The 16,850-nt window shown below is 43.2% G+C and overlaps 1 protein-coding gene across 1 annotated transcript in view; it reads right to left on the reverse strand.

Annotated features, from left to right (window-relative positions):
* Positions 1–16,850, reverse strand: part of LOC137367180 (dynein axonemal heavy chain 8-like) — a 2,531,605-nt gene that overhangs the window by 1,173,444 nt on the left and 1,341,311 nt on the right. The window lies entirely within an intron of this gene.

Here is a 16,850-nt window from a genome sequence, read left to right on the forward strand (position 1 = left end):
GTATGTGGCGCAGATACCATTTTGGCCACTCGTAGCCACAAAATATGGGTACTCCGTTGTGCGCAATTCCTTTCTGTTGATGAAATTAAAATATTAGTGGAGCATTTTCATCTACCACTAAGTCATTCAAAGTCCCTCTGGATCACATAAATGAAGGCTATCGAAGGAAGCTTGATGAGATACTCAGTGCATCTTGTAGGTGGCATACACCGCTGCCTTTGTGAACCAGTGTTGGAAGGAATGAATGTTTAAGGTGGTGGATGCAGTGCCAATTAAACCAGTTGCTTTGTCTGAGATGGGGATGAGTTTCTTGAGTGTTGTTGTTGCTGCACTCATCCAGGCAAGTGAAGACTATTCCATCACCCTCCTGATTTGTACCTTGTAGATGGTGCACAAGTTATGGGGAGTGAGGCATTGCCTAGTGGACTACTGGACTAATAATCTAGAGGACTGGACTAATATTCTAATATAAAACACGAGTTCAAATCCCATCACAGCAGCGAGTGGAACTTAAGTTCAATTAATTAATAAATCTGGAATAGAAAGCTAGTCCCAGTAATAGTAGCCATGAAATGACCACATTGTCATAAAAGCCCATCTGATCCACTAATGTCCTTCAGGTAAAAAAATCAGAAGTTTTTAACCTGGTCTGGCCTACATGTGACTCCAGACCCACAGAAATGTGGTTGACTTTTTCCTACCCTCTGAAATGGCCCAGCAAGCCATTCAGTTGTATCAAACTGCTACAGAAAAGTAAAAAAAAGGAATAAAACCAGATGCACCACCCGGAATCGACCTAGCAACTGGAAGTGACAAATTCACACCCTGCCCAGTCCACCCTGCAAAGTCCTCCTTACTAACATTTGGGGTCTTGTGCCAAAATTGGAAGAGTTGTCTCACAGACTAGGCCAGCAACGTCCTGACATAGTCTTACTCATTGAATCATACCTTAAAGCCAATGTCTCAGAATCCTTATTCACCATCCCTGGTTATGTCCTGTCAGCTGAACGGACAGCCCACCAGAGGTGGTGGCAGAATGGGAGTCAGTGGTCCTGGGAGTCCTCAACATTGACTTTGGATCCCATGAATTCTCATGGCATCAGGTCAAAAATGGACAAGGAAACCTCCTGCTGATTACCAACTACTGCCTTTCCTCAGCTGATGAATCAGTGTTCATCCATGTTGAACACCACTTGGAAGAAGCACTCAGGATAGCAAGGGCACGAAATTTAGTGTGGATGGGGGACTTCAATGTTCATTATTGTTATGAAAGCTGACTGGATAACATGATTATGTTTTAAAAATTGGAAGAAAAAAACAACAACAGGATCACCTTATTCAGGGATGTCCAGGTTGAAAATGTTCTAAGTGAGCAAAGAGGACACTGACTTTGAGAATGGTCTGGCAGATTCAATCCATTGCAACTGGGAGGAATTTGGGAATTTTAACCACATCACCATCATAGAGGATTGTATAACGGGATTCTCAGAGCAGACTCGGAGGGCGGAGTTCCAGACCGGCAAGTTACCTCGGGTGGGGGGAAAGAAAACTGAAAAAGTGACGTCACAGGAAATTTGTGACCTGATTGGCTGGTAGGGAATCTGTACCTAATTTGAAAATAAAACTGATAAAAATTGATTGAAACATTAATTAACTAATTAATAAGTAAAGTAACTAAACCAGAGGGAGGAGATTACTGTATTTAGACAGCATTTAGTATTTATTGTAGAAATCTAGCACTAGGGATCATATAGTTAAGTGTATCATAATTTAGTAAGGATTTAATAAGTATTTATTTATTTTATATTTATGAACTAATTAGTGCTAGAAATGACAGTTAGAGGGGTGATGTGCTTCACCTGTGAGATGTGGGAGGTCCGTGACGCTTCCAGCGTTCCGGGCGACTACATCTGCAGGAAGTGTACCCAGTTGCAGCTCCTCACAGATCGCATGGATCGGTTGGAGCGGCAATTGGATGGACTGAGGAGCATGCAGGTGGCGGAAAGCGTCATAGACAGGAGTTTTAGAGAAGTGGTTACACCCAAGGTGCAGGCAGATAGATGGGTGACCACTAGAAGGGGCAGGCAGTCAGTGCAGGAATCCCCTGTAGCTATCCCCCTCTCCAACAAGTATACTGTTTTGGATACTGTTGGGGGGGATGGCCTATCAGGGGAAAACAACAGCAGCAGCCAGAGCAGTGGCACCACGGCTGGCACTGTTGTTCAGCAGGGAAGGACAAAGCGCAGAAGAGCAATAGTTACAGGGGATTGTATAGTCAGGGGCACAGATAGGCGCTTCTGTGGACGTGAAAGAGACTCCAGGATGGTATGTTGCCTCCCTGGTGCCAGGGTCAAGGATGTCTCTGAACGGACAGGGGGCATTCTGAAGAGGGAGGGTGAACAGCCAGAGGTTGTGGTGCACATCGGTACCAATGACATAGGCAGTAAGAGTGATGAGGTCCTGCAGGGGGAGTTTAGGGAGTTAGGTAGTAAGTTAAAAAACAGGACCTCGAGGGTTGTAATCTTTGGATTACTCCCTGTACCACGTGCCAGTGAGGCTAGAAATAGGAAGATAGTGCAGCTAAACACGTGGCTGAACAGCTGGTGTAGAAGGGAGGGTTTCATATATCTGTATCATTGGTCTCTCTTCAGGGACAGATGGGACCTGCACAAGAAGGACGGGTTGCATCTAAACTGGAAGGGCACTAATATCCTGGCTGCAAGGTTTGCTAGCGTCACTCGGGAGGGTTGAAACTAGTGTGGCAGGGAGGTGGGAACCAGAGTCGTAGGACAGCTAGTGAAATAAATGAGAAGGACATAGCAAATAAGGCCAGCAGGACTAAGAGGAAGAGCAGGCAGGGAGATGTTGCTGAGCACAGCGGGACTGGTGGTCTGAAGTGCATTTATTTAATGCGAGAAGTATAACAGGTAAGGCAGATGAATTTAGAGCTTGGATTAGTACTTGGAAATATGATGCTGTTGCTATTACAGAGACTTGGTTGAGGGAAGGGCAGGATTGGCAGCTAAATGTTCCAGGCTTTAGAAGCTTCAGGCGGGATAGAGGGGGATGTAAAAGGGGTGGGGGAGTTGCATTACTGGTTAAGGAGAATATCACAGCTGTACTGCGGGAGGACACCTCAGAGGGGTCATGCAGCGAGGCAATATGGGTGGAGCTCAGGAATAGGAAGGGTGCAGTCATGATGTTGGGGGTTTACTACAGGCCTCCCAACAGCCAGCGGGAAGTAGAGGAGCAGATATGTAGACAGATTTTGGAAAGATGTAAAGGTAACAGGGTTATAGTGGTGGGTGATTTTAACTTCCCCAATATTGACTGGGACCCACTTAGTGCTAGGGGCTTGGATGGGGCAGAATTTGTGAGGAGCATCCAGGAGGGCTTCTTGAAACAGTATGTAGATAGTCCAACTAGGGATGGGGCCATTCTGGACCTGGTATTGGGGAATGAGCCCGGCCAGGTGGTCGAAGTTTCAGTGGGGGAGCATTTTGGGAGCAGTGACCATAATACCATACGTTTCAAGGTACTTGTGGATAAGAAGAAGAGTAGTCCTCGGGTGAAGTTGCTAAATTGGGGGAAGGCTAATTATCACAATATTAGGCAGGAACAGAAGAATTTAGATTGGGGGCGGCTGTTTGAGGGTAAATCAACATCTGACATGTGGGAGTCTTTCAAACTTCAGCTGATTAAAATCCAGGACCAGCATGTTCCTGTGAGGAAGAAAGACAAGTTTGGCAAGTTTCGGGAAGCTTGGATAACACGGGATATTGTGAGCCTGGTCAAAAAGAAAAAGGAAGCATCTGTAAGGACTGGAAGGCTAGGAACAGACGAATCCCTTGAGGAATATTAAGACAGTAGGAAGGAACTTAAGCAAGGAGTTAGGAGGGCAAAAAGGGATCATGAATAGTCATTGGTAAACAGGATTAAGGAAAATCCCAAGGCTTTTTATACATATATAAAGAGCAAGAGGGTAACCAGGGAAAGGGTTGGCCCACTCAAGGACAGAGATGGGAATCTATGTGTGGAGCCAGAGGAAATGGGCGAGGTGCTAAATGAGTACTTTGCATCAGTATTCACCAAAGAGAAGGACTTGGTGGATGATGAGCCTAGGGAAGGGAGTGTAGATAGTCTCAGTCATCTCATTATCAAAAAGGATGAGGTGTTGGGTGTCTTGCAAAGCATTAAGGTAGATAAGTCCCCAGGGCCTGATGGGATCCAGCCTGGAATACTGAGGGAGGCAAGGGAAGAAATTGCTGGGGCCTTGACAGAAATCTTTGCATCCTCATTGGCTACAGGTGAGGTCCCAGTGGACTGGAGAATAGCCAGTGTTGTGCCTTTGTTTAAGAAGGGTGGCAAGGATAATCCAGGAAATTATAGGCCGGTGAGCCTTACGTCAGTGGTGGGGAAACTATTAGAGAGGATTCTTCGGGACAGGATTTACTCCCATTTGGAAACAAACGAACTTATTAGCGAGAGACAGCATGGTTTTGTGAAGGGGAGGTCGTGTCTTACTAATTTGATTGAGTTATTTTGAGGAAGTGACGAAGATGATTGATGAAGGAAGGGCAGTGGATGCTATCTATATGGACTTTAATAAAGCCTTTGACAAGGTCCCGCATGGCAGACTGGTACAAAAGGTGAAGTCACACCGGATCAGAGGTGAGCTGGCAAGATGGATACAGAACTGGCTCGGTCATAGAAGACAGAGGGTATCAGTGGAAGGGTGTTTTTCTGAATGGAGGGATGTGACTAGTGGTGTTCCGCAGGGATCAGTGCTGGGACCTTTGCTGTTTGTAGTATATATAAATGATTTGGAGGAAAATGTAGCTGGTCTGATTACTAAGTTTGCGGACGACACAAAGGTTGGTGGAGTTGCGGATAATGATGAGGATTGTCAGAGGATACAGCAGGATATAGATCGGTTGGAGACTTGGGCGGAGAAATGGCAGATGGAGTTTAATCCGGACAAATGTGAGGTAATGCATTTTGGAAGGTCTAATGCAGGTGGAAGGTATACAGTAAATGGCAGAACCCTTAGGAGTATTGACAGGCAGAGCGATCTGGGCGTACAGGTCCACAGGTCACTGAAAGTGGCAACATAGGTGGATAAAGTAGTCAAGAAGGCATTTGGCATGCTTGCCTTCATCGGTCGGGGCATAGAGTATAAAAATTGGCAAGTCATGTTGCAGCTGTACAGAACCTTAGTTAGGCCACACTTAGAATATTGCGTGCAATTCTGGTCGCCACATTACCAGAAGGACGTGGACGCTTTGGAGAGGGTACAGAGGAGGTTTACCAGGATGTTGCCTGGTCTGGAGGGCATTAGCTATGTGGAGAGGTTGGAAAAACTCGGATTGTTTTCACTGGAACGACAGAGGTGGAGGGGCGACATGATAGAGGTTTACAAAGTTATGAGCGGCATGGACAGAGTGGATAGTCAGAAGCTTTTTCCCAGGGTGGAAGAGTCAGTTGCTAGGGGAAATAGGTTTAAGGTCCGAGGGGCAATGTTTAGAGGGGATGTATGAGGCAAATGTTTTACACAGAGGGTGGTGAGTGCCTGGAACATGCTGCCAGGGGAGGTGGTGGAAGCAGGTACGATAGTGACGTTTAAGAGGCATCTTGACAAATACATGAATAGGATGGGAATAGAGGGATACGGTCCCCAGAAGTTCAGAAGGTTTTAGTTTAGGCAGGCATCTAGATCGGCGCAGGCTTGGAGGGCCGAATGGCCTGTTCCTGTGCTGTACTGTTCTTTGTTCTTTGTATAAGTGTGGTGTGAGGTTTCCAAATGTTTTAATAAGTAAAGAAAATACCTTTCGTTGTCGTTTGGGGTATCAGCTACTTACAAACTACTACTTAGTTAATGAGGATTTATTTTTGTTTCTTTGTTTATAAAAGTCTTAAAACGTGAAATCTTATTGTTTAATTCTTTTTACAAAAGTGGCTTGGTAGCACCACTGCTGACTGAGCTGGCCAAATCCTGAAGGACATATCTGCCAGGTGGTGAGAGAACCAACAAGAAAGAAAAATCTACTTGACCTCACCCTTACCAATCTACATGTTGCAGAAATATCTATTCATGAAAGCTTTGGTAGGAGTAATCACCACACAGTCCTCCATCATGTTGTGTGGCACTTGGTTAGCATCCTTCCAGCTACGAAGGTGATGGACACACAAGAAACAATCCATTTAGGCCTGTGAAGGCCATTATACAGACCTCCATCGTGTGGTGTGCCACTATCGCCGTGCTTAATGGGATAGGTTCAAAACAAATCTAGCAGCTCAAAACTAGGCATACCTGAGGCACTGTGGGCCATCGGCAGCAGCAGAATTGTATTCAACCGCAATCTGTAACCTCATGGCCCCGCATATCCCTTACTCTACCTTTGCCATTAAGCATGTGATCAGCCCTGGTTCAATGAAGAGTGCAGGACAGCATGCCATAAGCAGCACAAGTCATACCTAAAAATGACTTACCAACCTGTGAAGCTACAACATAGGACTACATGCATGCATATGCATGCTAAACAGTGGAAGCAGCATGCAATAGATAGAGCTAATCCATCCCACAACCAATGGATCAGATCTGAGATCTGCAGTCTTGTCACATCCAATTAACAAGGCTGAAGCATTTGCAATCATCTTCAACAAGAAGTGCCAAGTGGATGATCCATATTGGACTTCTCCTGAAGTCCCCAGCATCACATATGCCAGTCTTCAGACAATTTGATTCACTTCATATGATATCAAGAAATAGCTGAAGGTGCTGGATACTGTCATAATCCAGTTTTTTTTCCAGGAAATATGCAATGTGCCATTAAGACAGCAAAGGATCCGTACTGCTTTAAGACAGCCAGCTTCAGAAGTAAACATGCATCTTTGTTGCCCTGGATACAACCAGACAAAGAGGGAGAACAAGCCAGCCTCAGAAATTACCAAGGAAGGTTCATCTTGGTTGCCCTGGATACAACCATTCAGAGACAGAGAACAGGATATACAATGTTGCCGTTTAACTTTGGAACTAGCTGAAAAACTGGCTTTTGCAGAGGTAGTTGAGAGACAGACGCAGACACAGCTGGGCCAGCATGAACTGAAGAATAAATCTCAATCAATTTAAACTAAAGGAAGTGAATTTAAACTGATTATTTCTACCCCTCAAAATTCTGAAAGTTAAGCCAGATTGATTCTTTTGAAAGTGGTCGCAAATTGCTGATCTGCTGTGGTCATTGCTGAAAGGAAGAGGAATTTGAAGCTTCGGATGTTGGACTGGATTTCCTTACCTCATCGGACTCTGGAAGATCGCGAGTGGACTGTGAATCAGAGGACTGTTCATCAGGAAGTATAAATCTGAAAGAACTTTATTGTTCTACTATTTTTAAATGTTGTTTTATCTTAGTAGTGTTTAAGATTTTAGTTTTTTACCACTAAACAGTTAATTTGTTGATATCTAAAGATACCTGGTTTAGTTCGCTTCATTCGGGGGTTAATAGATTGCTGTGGCTTTCTTTGATTTGGGAAAGCTTAAAGATATGGTATGTGATCTGTGCAGTGACGGGAATGAATTGACAGTGTGTTACTCCCACTACAATCAGAAGCATATATTTTGATTTGGAGCTTTGTCTTGAGTGGTCGTGTCGTAACATATTAATTGGGGGCTCGCACGTGATTGAATCATATTTTAATTAAGTGGCTCATGTCTGGGATCAAAATCAGATTAATTTGGAGGGCTTGCATTTGAAATCATATTAATTACTTGTCTCTGGGATATTTAAATTGGGATCTTGCATCTGGCATCATATTAATCTCGCTCGCATTTGGGAACATATCAGTTGGAAACCTGATTGTTGGGATATAAATCTAATGCCAATTACAAAGAAATAACAAGAACCAGTTCTCTTGTATAATAAGGTATAGTCTATACCATTGTAATGGTATTAATGATTGCAGCAGAGTTTTTGGGAAAGCAGAATGTTTCCCTGGGTGACTTGATAACTGTAAATAAGAACAAATTAAAAGAATTGGCAGCAAAATTGGGGCTAAAATTGAAATCAGGTGCCAATAAAGCAGAGATAATTGACATAATAGTTGAACATCTGGAAATAGAAACGGAAGAAGAAGAAGAAGATGAAGGGGATTACGAGGAACAAGAAAGTAATAGGTCAGAGAGTGATGCAGTGGTATTGGTTAGGATTCAGCTGGAAATGAAAAAAATTGAAACAGAAAAAGAAACAGCAATAGCAATAAGAAAACTTGAATTGGAAGACAGGGAGAAAGAGATGGAATTTAAGTTAAAAGAGATGGAACTAAGACAAGGGGGCAGTCTTAAATCCAGGGAACATGTGCGTCAGGAAGAATCTGAATTCATCTCAGGATCCAGCGAAAAGTTGTTTACATTTATACAGGCTCTTCCTAAGTTCGAGGAAAGGGATGTAGAGGTATTTTTCATATCTTTTGAAAAAATAGCCAAACAGATGAAATGGCTGAAAGAAAGCTGGACACTGCTATGCAAAGCAGGCTGGTAGGCAGATGATGAAGTTTATGCCATGCTCATAAAGAAGCTTCTGCAGATTATGAGATGGCAAAAAAGGCTATTCTCGCTGCATATGAGTTAGTCCCTGAAGCTTACCGTCAGAAGTTTAGGGAGTTACGGAGATTGGCTGGGCAGACATATGTAGAATTTGAGAGGGTGAAGCAAATTACTTTTGACCATTGGATACAGGCATTAAAGATAGAAACCACATCTCAGAACCTTTGAGAATTGATTCTCTTCGAAGAGTTTAAAAACTCCATTCCTTCAGTAGTGAGAACTCATATAGATTACCAGAAAGTTTTGAAAGCTAGACAAGCAGAGGAAATTGCTGATGATTTTGAGCTTGTGAATAAGCTAACCTATTTTGTCTATTACCTCCATAAACCCGAGAAAGATAGAAAGTGGGAGAGTGAAAGGAAGGCAAGTAGCCGGGGACAAGAAGGAACGGTTGGGAATACTCCAGGATTACATCCTCAGGTCAGAAAGGAAAGTGCTGAGGGTAGAAGTGAGGTTATCAAGTTGAAGTGTTATCATTCCCACAAAACGGGTCATCTGCGTTCAGAGTGCTGGAAATTGCAAGGTAAACCCATAGGACTTGTTGGCGTATGCAAAGCTAGTGCAGAGGAAAAGACTCTGACTGAGAGAATAGCAGACCAGGCTATAGCTTTAACGACAGCTGTGAAAGCAGATACTAAAAATAAAAGGAGTATAGAGGTTACGAATAAAATACCCAAGATCTAAAATGAATTTCGGTTAAAGGGGAAAGCAACTCCATATCCTGTAAGTGAGGTAGGAAAACCTATCATTATACTCAGGGATACAGGAGCAACCCAAACACTCTTGCTGGGGAAAGATATAATATTTCCACCAGAGAGCACTTTGAATGCTAAAGTTTTAGTTAATGGAATTGGCCGGGAGTATATATCCATACCTTTGTATAAAGTAAACCTAGAGAGTGGCTTAATATCTGGGATAGTAACTGCAGTAGTTGTCCACAGTTTGCCAGTAAAGGGAATTGATCTACTCCTAGGAAATGATTTGGCTGGATAAAAAGTATCAATTTCTCCTACAATTACAGAGGAACCAAGTGAAATCAAGGAAGTGGAAAAATTGCAGGAACAAGTTCCGGGAATATTTCCTGCGTGTGTAGTCACCCGAGCAATGGGTAAACAGGCTCCACTGTCGGAGGTAAAAGGGGCACCACAAACTGATAGCCAAGTACCTGAAAACTTATTTGGGGATTTAGATAACCCAAAATCCAAATGAGATGTTTAACAGATCGTCTATCATTGCAGCACAGCAAGCTGATCCAGAGATATACCGAATAGCACAGACGGCTCTGTCAGAAGCTGAGGCAAAAGGAGTTCCAGAAGGCAAATAGTATTTTGAGGAGGAAATGGAGACTGCCTCATAGACCTGCCGACGAAGACTGGACAGTTGTTGAATAGATAGTGGTATCACCTAAATATCATCAGGGATTATTAAGGTTAGCACACAAATTCCTTTTGCAGGACATAGGGGAATTCGGAAGACCAAATCATGTATAAGCCAACATTATTCCTGGTCAGGTCTTACAAAAGATGTGATCCAATTTTGTAGGACATGCCATACCCATCAAATGGTGAGCAAACCACAACCGACCATAAAACCGACACCACTAATTCCCATACCATTGATTGAGGAATCATTTAGCAGGGTATTATAAGACTGTGTAGGATCCTTGCCAAAAACAAAAGCGGGGCATCAATGCACAGATATGGTGATTGCCAGAGGCCATTCCTTTGAGGACAATTACTGCTAGAATAGTAGTTGAAAAGTTAACCCAATTCTTTACGAGATATGGGTTACCACTTGAAGTTTAATCAGATCAAGTTTCTAATTTCATGTCGAGGATATTTCAAGAAGTCATGGGCAATTTGCAGATTAGACAGTTGAACTCTTCAGCATATCACCCACAGTCACAGGGAGCTTTAGAGAAATTTCACCAGACTCTAAAAACAATGATTAGAGCATACTGTCGTGAATATCCACATGACTGAAATAAAGGACTAGACTTTCTTTTATTTGTCACCAGAGACCCACCAAATGAGTCTACAGGCTTCAGTCCTTTCCAATTGGTTTACGGACATGAAGTAAGAGGTCCTCTAAAACTCATAAAAGTCAGACTCTTGGAACAAAAGAATGAATCCTCGATATTGGACTATGTGTCTGTGTTCCGGGAAAGGCTCACAATCGCTTGTGGTGTGGCTCAGGAACACCTTAAAGCATCACAAGCTAATATGAAAAAACGGGCAGATAAGAATGCAAAAGCCCGTGATTTTCAACCAGGGATGAAGTATTCGTGTTGTTACATTTACAGGGAGAACCATTAAAAGCACGGTTCAGTGGCCCATATAAAGTGATCAAAAGAGTGGGTAAGGTAGATTACTTGATTGACACCCCTGAACACTGGAAGAAGAACCAGTTGTGTCACCGCAATATGCTAAAGCATATTACCACAGGGAGGAGGATAAGCCAGTAAAGGTATGTCAGGTAATCGAGACTGTTGAGAAGGAAAAGGATAGTGAGGATGAGGCAAAAGCAGGCCTAGGAAATTCTCAGGTTGAGCTTCCAACTATCAGATTAGCGAATACTGAATGGCTAGGAAAATTAGACAATATGCTTTTGCACTTAGAAGTAAAATAGCGTGAAGACCTAACCAGGCTTTTCACAATGTTTAAAAGAGTTTGTAGGGATACGCCAGGATTTACAACCTTAGCCACACATGATGTGGACATCGGGGGAACTGTTCCTGTAAAACAACATCCTTGCCACTTGAGTCCAGACAAACAGGCCCAAGTGAAAGCAGAGATCCAGTACATGCTGGAAAACAATTTGCTCGAACCTAGTCAAAGTAGCTGGAGTTCACCAGTAGTTCTAGTACCTAAACCTAATGGGTCAACCTGATTTTGTATAGACTCTAGAAAAGTAACTGCAGTAAAGAAGGCAGACTCCTACACAAATTCTCATTTAGAAGACTGTATGGACAGAGTGGACAGCACCATGTGTCTTAAAGAGGCAGATATGTTGGAGGGATCCTGTCAAATTCCTTTGACGCCCCAGGATAAGAAAAAGTCATCTTCTGTTACACCAGACAGGGTTTTCCAGTATCAAGTGATGCCATACAAGTTAAGGGGTACTCAAGAAACTTCTGACAATAATGAACCCAGTAGTGATCAGTGCTCCAAACTCTGCAGTTCACCTGGCTGAGGTGATGGACAATAGGGACACTTAGAAGGAAAACACAAAACAACTGGAAGACTTTGCTTGGAAATTTGAAATGGGTTAATTGGGACAACTTTTGTAAAATTTAAAGCCGAAAACGTTCTGATGGAACTTGTTGCTGTAGTCTTACCATTTTTAAAATGGTGTATCTGCGAAAATTCTTTTAGTGTTTTTCAATTTCCATTTTTTTTTACATTATAATGAAATGCATTTTGGGAGAGGGAGAACAAGCCAGCCTCAGAGGTTACCAAGGAAGCTGCATCTTTGTTGTCCTGGATACAACCATTCAGACACATAGAATAGGATATACAATGTTGCCCTTTAAGTTTGAAACTAGCTGAAAAACTGCCTTTTGCAGAGACAGTTGAGGGACAGACACAGACACAGCTGGGCCAGCATGAACTGAAGTAGCGATCACAATCAATTTAAACTGAAGGAAGTGAATTTAAACTGATTATTTTTTGCCTCTTAAAATTCTAAAAGTCCATCCAGATTGATTCTTTTGAAAGTGGTCGCAAATTGCTGATCTGCTGTGGTCATTGCTGGAACGAAGAGGAGTTTGAAGCTTCAGATGTTGGACTGGATTTCCTTACCTCATTGGACCCTGGAAGATTGCGAGTGGACTTTGAATCAAAGGACTGCTCATCAGGAAGCATAAATCTGAAAGAACTTTATTGTTATACTATTTTTAAATGTTGTTTTATCTTAGTAGTGTTTAAGATTTTAGTTTTTTTACTAATAAACAGTTAATTTGTTGATATCTAAAGATACCTGGTTTGGTTCGCCTCATTCGGGGGTTAATAGATCTTGGCTGTGGCTTTCTTTGATTTGGGAAAGCTTAAAGATATGTTATGCGATATGTGGAGTGATGGGACTGAATTGATAGTGCGTTACTCCCACTACAATCAGAAGCATATATTTTGATTTGGGGCTTTGTCTTGAGCGTCTGTGTCATAACAATACAGAAAAGGCTATTGGCTCAGACAACATCTCAGCTGCAGTACCAAAGGTTTCTGCTCCAGAACTAGCCATGCTGTTGCAGTACAGCTACAATACTGTTATCTATCCGACAATGTGGAAAATAGCCCAGGCATGTTCTGTCCACAAAGAGCAGGACAATTCCAATCTGGGCAATTACCACCCCATCTGTCTACTCTCAATCATCAGCAAGGTGATGAAAGGCGTCATTCACAGTGCTATCAAGTGGCACTTACTCACCAATAATCTGTTCACAGATGCTCGGTTTGGGTTCCGCCAGGGGGACTTGGCTCCAAAGCTTATTACAGCCTTGGTCCAATCATGGACAAAAGAGCTGAACTCAAGAGGTGAGGTGAGAGTGAGTGCCCTTGACATCAAGGCAGCATTTGACCGAGTGTGGCATCAAAGCATGCTACCGGAATTGAAGTCAATGGGAATCATGGGGAAAACTCCACTTGTTGGAGTCATACCTACCACAAAGGTAAATAATTATGGTTGTTGGAGGCCAATCGTCTCAGCCTCAGGATATCGCTGCATGAGTTCCTCAGAGTACCCTAGGCCCAACCATCTTCAGTTGCTTCATCAATAACCACCTCTCCATCATAAGGTGAGATGCAGAGCATTCAGTACCATTTCAGATTTCTCAGATACTGAAGCCTGTGTGCAGCAAAACCTGGACAACATTCAGGCTTGGGCTGATAAGTGGAAAGTGACATTTGCACCACACGAGTATGTAATGACTATATACGAACATACAAATTAGCAGGTGGAGTAGGTCATTCAGCTCCTCGACTATCTCCAACAAAAGAGAATCTAACCATCTCTCCTTGATGCTTGACAGCATTACCATCACTGAATCCTCCACCATCATCATCCTGGGGGTTACCATTGACCAGAAACGTAACTGGAGCAGCCATATAAATACTGTAGCTACAAGAGCAAGTCAGAGGCCAGGCATTTTGCAGCAAGTAACTCACCTCCTGACTCCCAAAGTTTGTCCACCATCTACAAGGCACCAGTCAGGAGAATGATGGAATATTCTCCATTTGCCTGGATGAGTGCATCTCCAACAACACTCAAGAAGCTTGGCACCATCCAGTTTGATCAGCACCCCATCCACAACCTTAAACATTCACTCCCTCCACCTTTGGTGCACAGTGGCAGCACTATGTACCATCTACAAGATGCACTGCAGCAACTCGCCACGCCTCCTTCAACAGCACATTCTAAACCTGTGACCTCTACCACTTTGAAGGACAAGGACAGACTGATGGGAACACTACCACCTGCAAGTTCCCCTCCAAGACACACTCCATCCTGACTTGGACTATATCGCCATTCCTTCACTGTCGCTGGATTTAAAACATGGACTCCCTCCCTAACAGCACTGCGGATGTACCTACCCCACATGGACTACAGCAGTTCAAAATGGCAGCTCTCCACCACCTTCTCAAGGGCTGGTAGGTATGGGCAATAAATCCTGGCCTTGCCAGTGATGTTCACATCCCAAGAAAGAATAAAAAAAAGAAAAAAGCTTCCCTCTTTTGCCTTATCCCACCCTGTCTGTTCCTTGACATCCAGGGCTCCCTAGATCTTGGCGTGCCACTGTAGGATCTGATATTGGGATATATATATATTTTTATGTGGTAAAGTTCAACTGCAAAAACAGAAATGACAATGTACCATTCTTCTCCTTTTTCAGCATAGTCCAGAAGAACTCTAAGTTAAAGTTCACATTCACCAGAAATCTAAGTACTGACATGAATCAATTATTCCGGCAGAAGACTCTTCTTTCCTCCACAGAATACCTTTTGGATTGTGAACTTTGCAGAGCCATGATACCATACTTGCGGGGGGACCTTCCATGATATTTCACTGGTTCATGATGACAAATGATCTATACTGTATCCTTAGATGTAGATCATCCTTCGATCCGTCCAATGGGGTTTCTGTCCCTGCCACAGTACCGAAACAGCTCTTACCAAAGTCACAAATGACATCCTATGTTCACATGACAAAGTTAAGTCTTCCCTCCTTGTCCTTCTCGACCTGTCTATAGCATTTGGCACGGTTGACCATACCATCCTCTTCCAATGCCTCTCCACTGTCGTCCAGCTGGGTGGCCCTGCTCTCACCTGATTCCATTCTTATCTATCTAATCGTAGCCAGAAAATCACTTGCAACAGCTTCTCTTCCTGCTCCCACACCGTTATTTCTGGTGTCTCCCAACGATCTATCCTTGGGCTGCTCCTATTTCTCATCAGCATGCTGTTCCTCGGTGACATCATCCAAAAGACACTCAATTCTAGACCATCACCACCTTTCTTGACTCCTTCACTGTTGCTAAATTATTAGATTGCTTTCCGACATCCAGTACTGGATGAGCAGAAATTTCCTCCAATTAAATATTGGGAAGACTGAAGCCATTGTTTTTGGGCCTTCTTTCAAACTCCATTCCCTAGCTCCCGACTCCACCCCTCTCCCTGGCAACAGTCTGAGATTAAGCGGGTCTATTCGCAACCTCAGTGTCACATTTGACCCCGAGGTGAGATTCCAACCTAATATCCGTACCATCACTGAGACCGCCTATTTCCACCCCTGTAACATGGCCCCACTTTGGCCCTGTCTCAGCTTATCTGCTGCTGAAACCCTCATTCGCGCCTTTGTTACCTCTAGACTTGATTATTTCAATGCACTCCTGGCTGGTGTCCCACATTCTATTCACAGTAATCTTGAGGTCATCCAAAACTCTGCTGCCAGTGGTCTTAACTCACACCAAGTCCTGTTCCCCTATCACCACTGTGCCCGCTGACCTACAGTGGCTCCTAGTCAAGCAATGTGTTGATTTTAAAATTCTCATCCTTGTTTTCAAGTCCCTCCATGATACCGCCCTTCCCTAACTCTGTAATCTCTCCAGTTCCACAGCCCTCCAAGATGTCTGAATTCCTCTAATTCTAGTGTCTTGTGCATCCCTAATCCAAATCGCTCCACCATTGGTGACCTTTTCGGCCTCTCCACTTCGCTTTCCTCCTTTAAGACACTCCTTCAAACCTACCTCTTTGACCAGGCTCTTGGTCATCTGACCTAATATCTCCTTTTGTTGCTTGATGTCACACTTTGTTTTAGTATGCTCCTGTAAAGTGCCTTGGGATGTTTTATTATGTTAAAGGTGCTATATAAATATAAGGTATTGTTGTTATTAGATGAATCAGCCAACAACACATTGGAGCTGATTTTTCTTTGCATTTTGTCCATGTGCGTCTATTTGTCTCTTTCTTGGACACAGAGCAGAGCAATAAAGGGGCACAGATCCCATATATCTGATCTCTGACACCTTTTGCACTTCTTTGGGACATGAGAAGCTTCTTCGACTCAAAAGATCTGTAATTTTTATCATTCTGGCCTATGCATTGATTTCCTCCGGATACACTGGTCACAGATCATGTGCAGACAGCATGAAGTGGCTATTGTGATTTTTAATGCTGTGTTTTAAATGCTCAATAGCTTAAAGAGATAGGCAGGAACCTGGATAGGAAACAAGCAATTGATTTTTGCACTATAGGCTGAAACTTTGAAGGAAAGATGGTGTGTAGCAATTTTCTCTGTCTACTGCCCCATTTTTCAGAATGGATAGAGTGGTAGTGGAATGAAAACAAAAAAAAGATAGATTTTCCTTCTGTTGCAATGCTCAAGTAGGGCTCAATTTTGGTGGCCAACATTCTCACATAAAATATGTGGCAGTCTAATGTTTATATTTGTAAATAAGGGCAAGAAATGCTGGAAATACTTAACATGGCTGGCAGCATCTGTGGAGAGAGAAACAGAGTTAACGTTTCAGGTCGATGACCATTCACCAGTTTCTGAACTGAAAAATTGGGCAAGCTTTTCGCTGTCCAATGGCAGCAAGTAGGGCGGCGGGTGGGTGTGAAAATTAGCATTGTCTGCTGTCGTGTTGGCTTGTCATCGCCATTCTGACTGCTGGCAATTTTGCTCAGAAGGGTGGAAGGCTGGACCCAGAAACCCACCTCATTCAGGTAATAGGGAAATTTATCTTGTTAGCGAGCAT

Source organism: Heterodontus francisci, chromosome 3 (assembly GCF_036365525.1).
Source record: "Heterodontus francisci isolate sHetFra1 chromosome 3, sHetFra1.hap1, whole genome shotgun sequence".
Taxonomy (NCBI): domain Eukaryota; kingdom Metazoa; phylum Chordata; class Chondrichthyes; order Heterodontiformes; family Heterodontidae; genus Heterodontus; species Heterodontus francisci.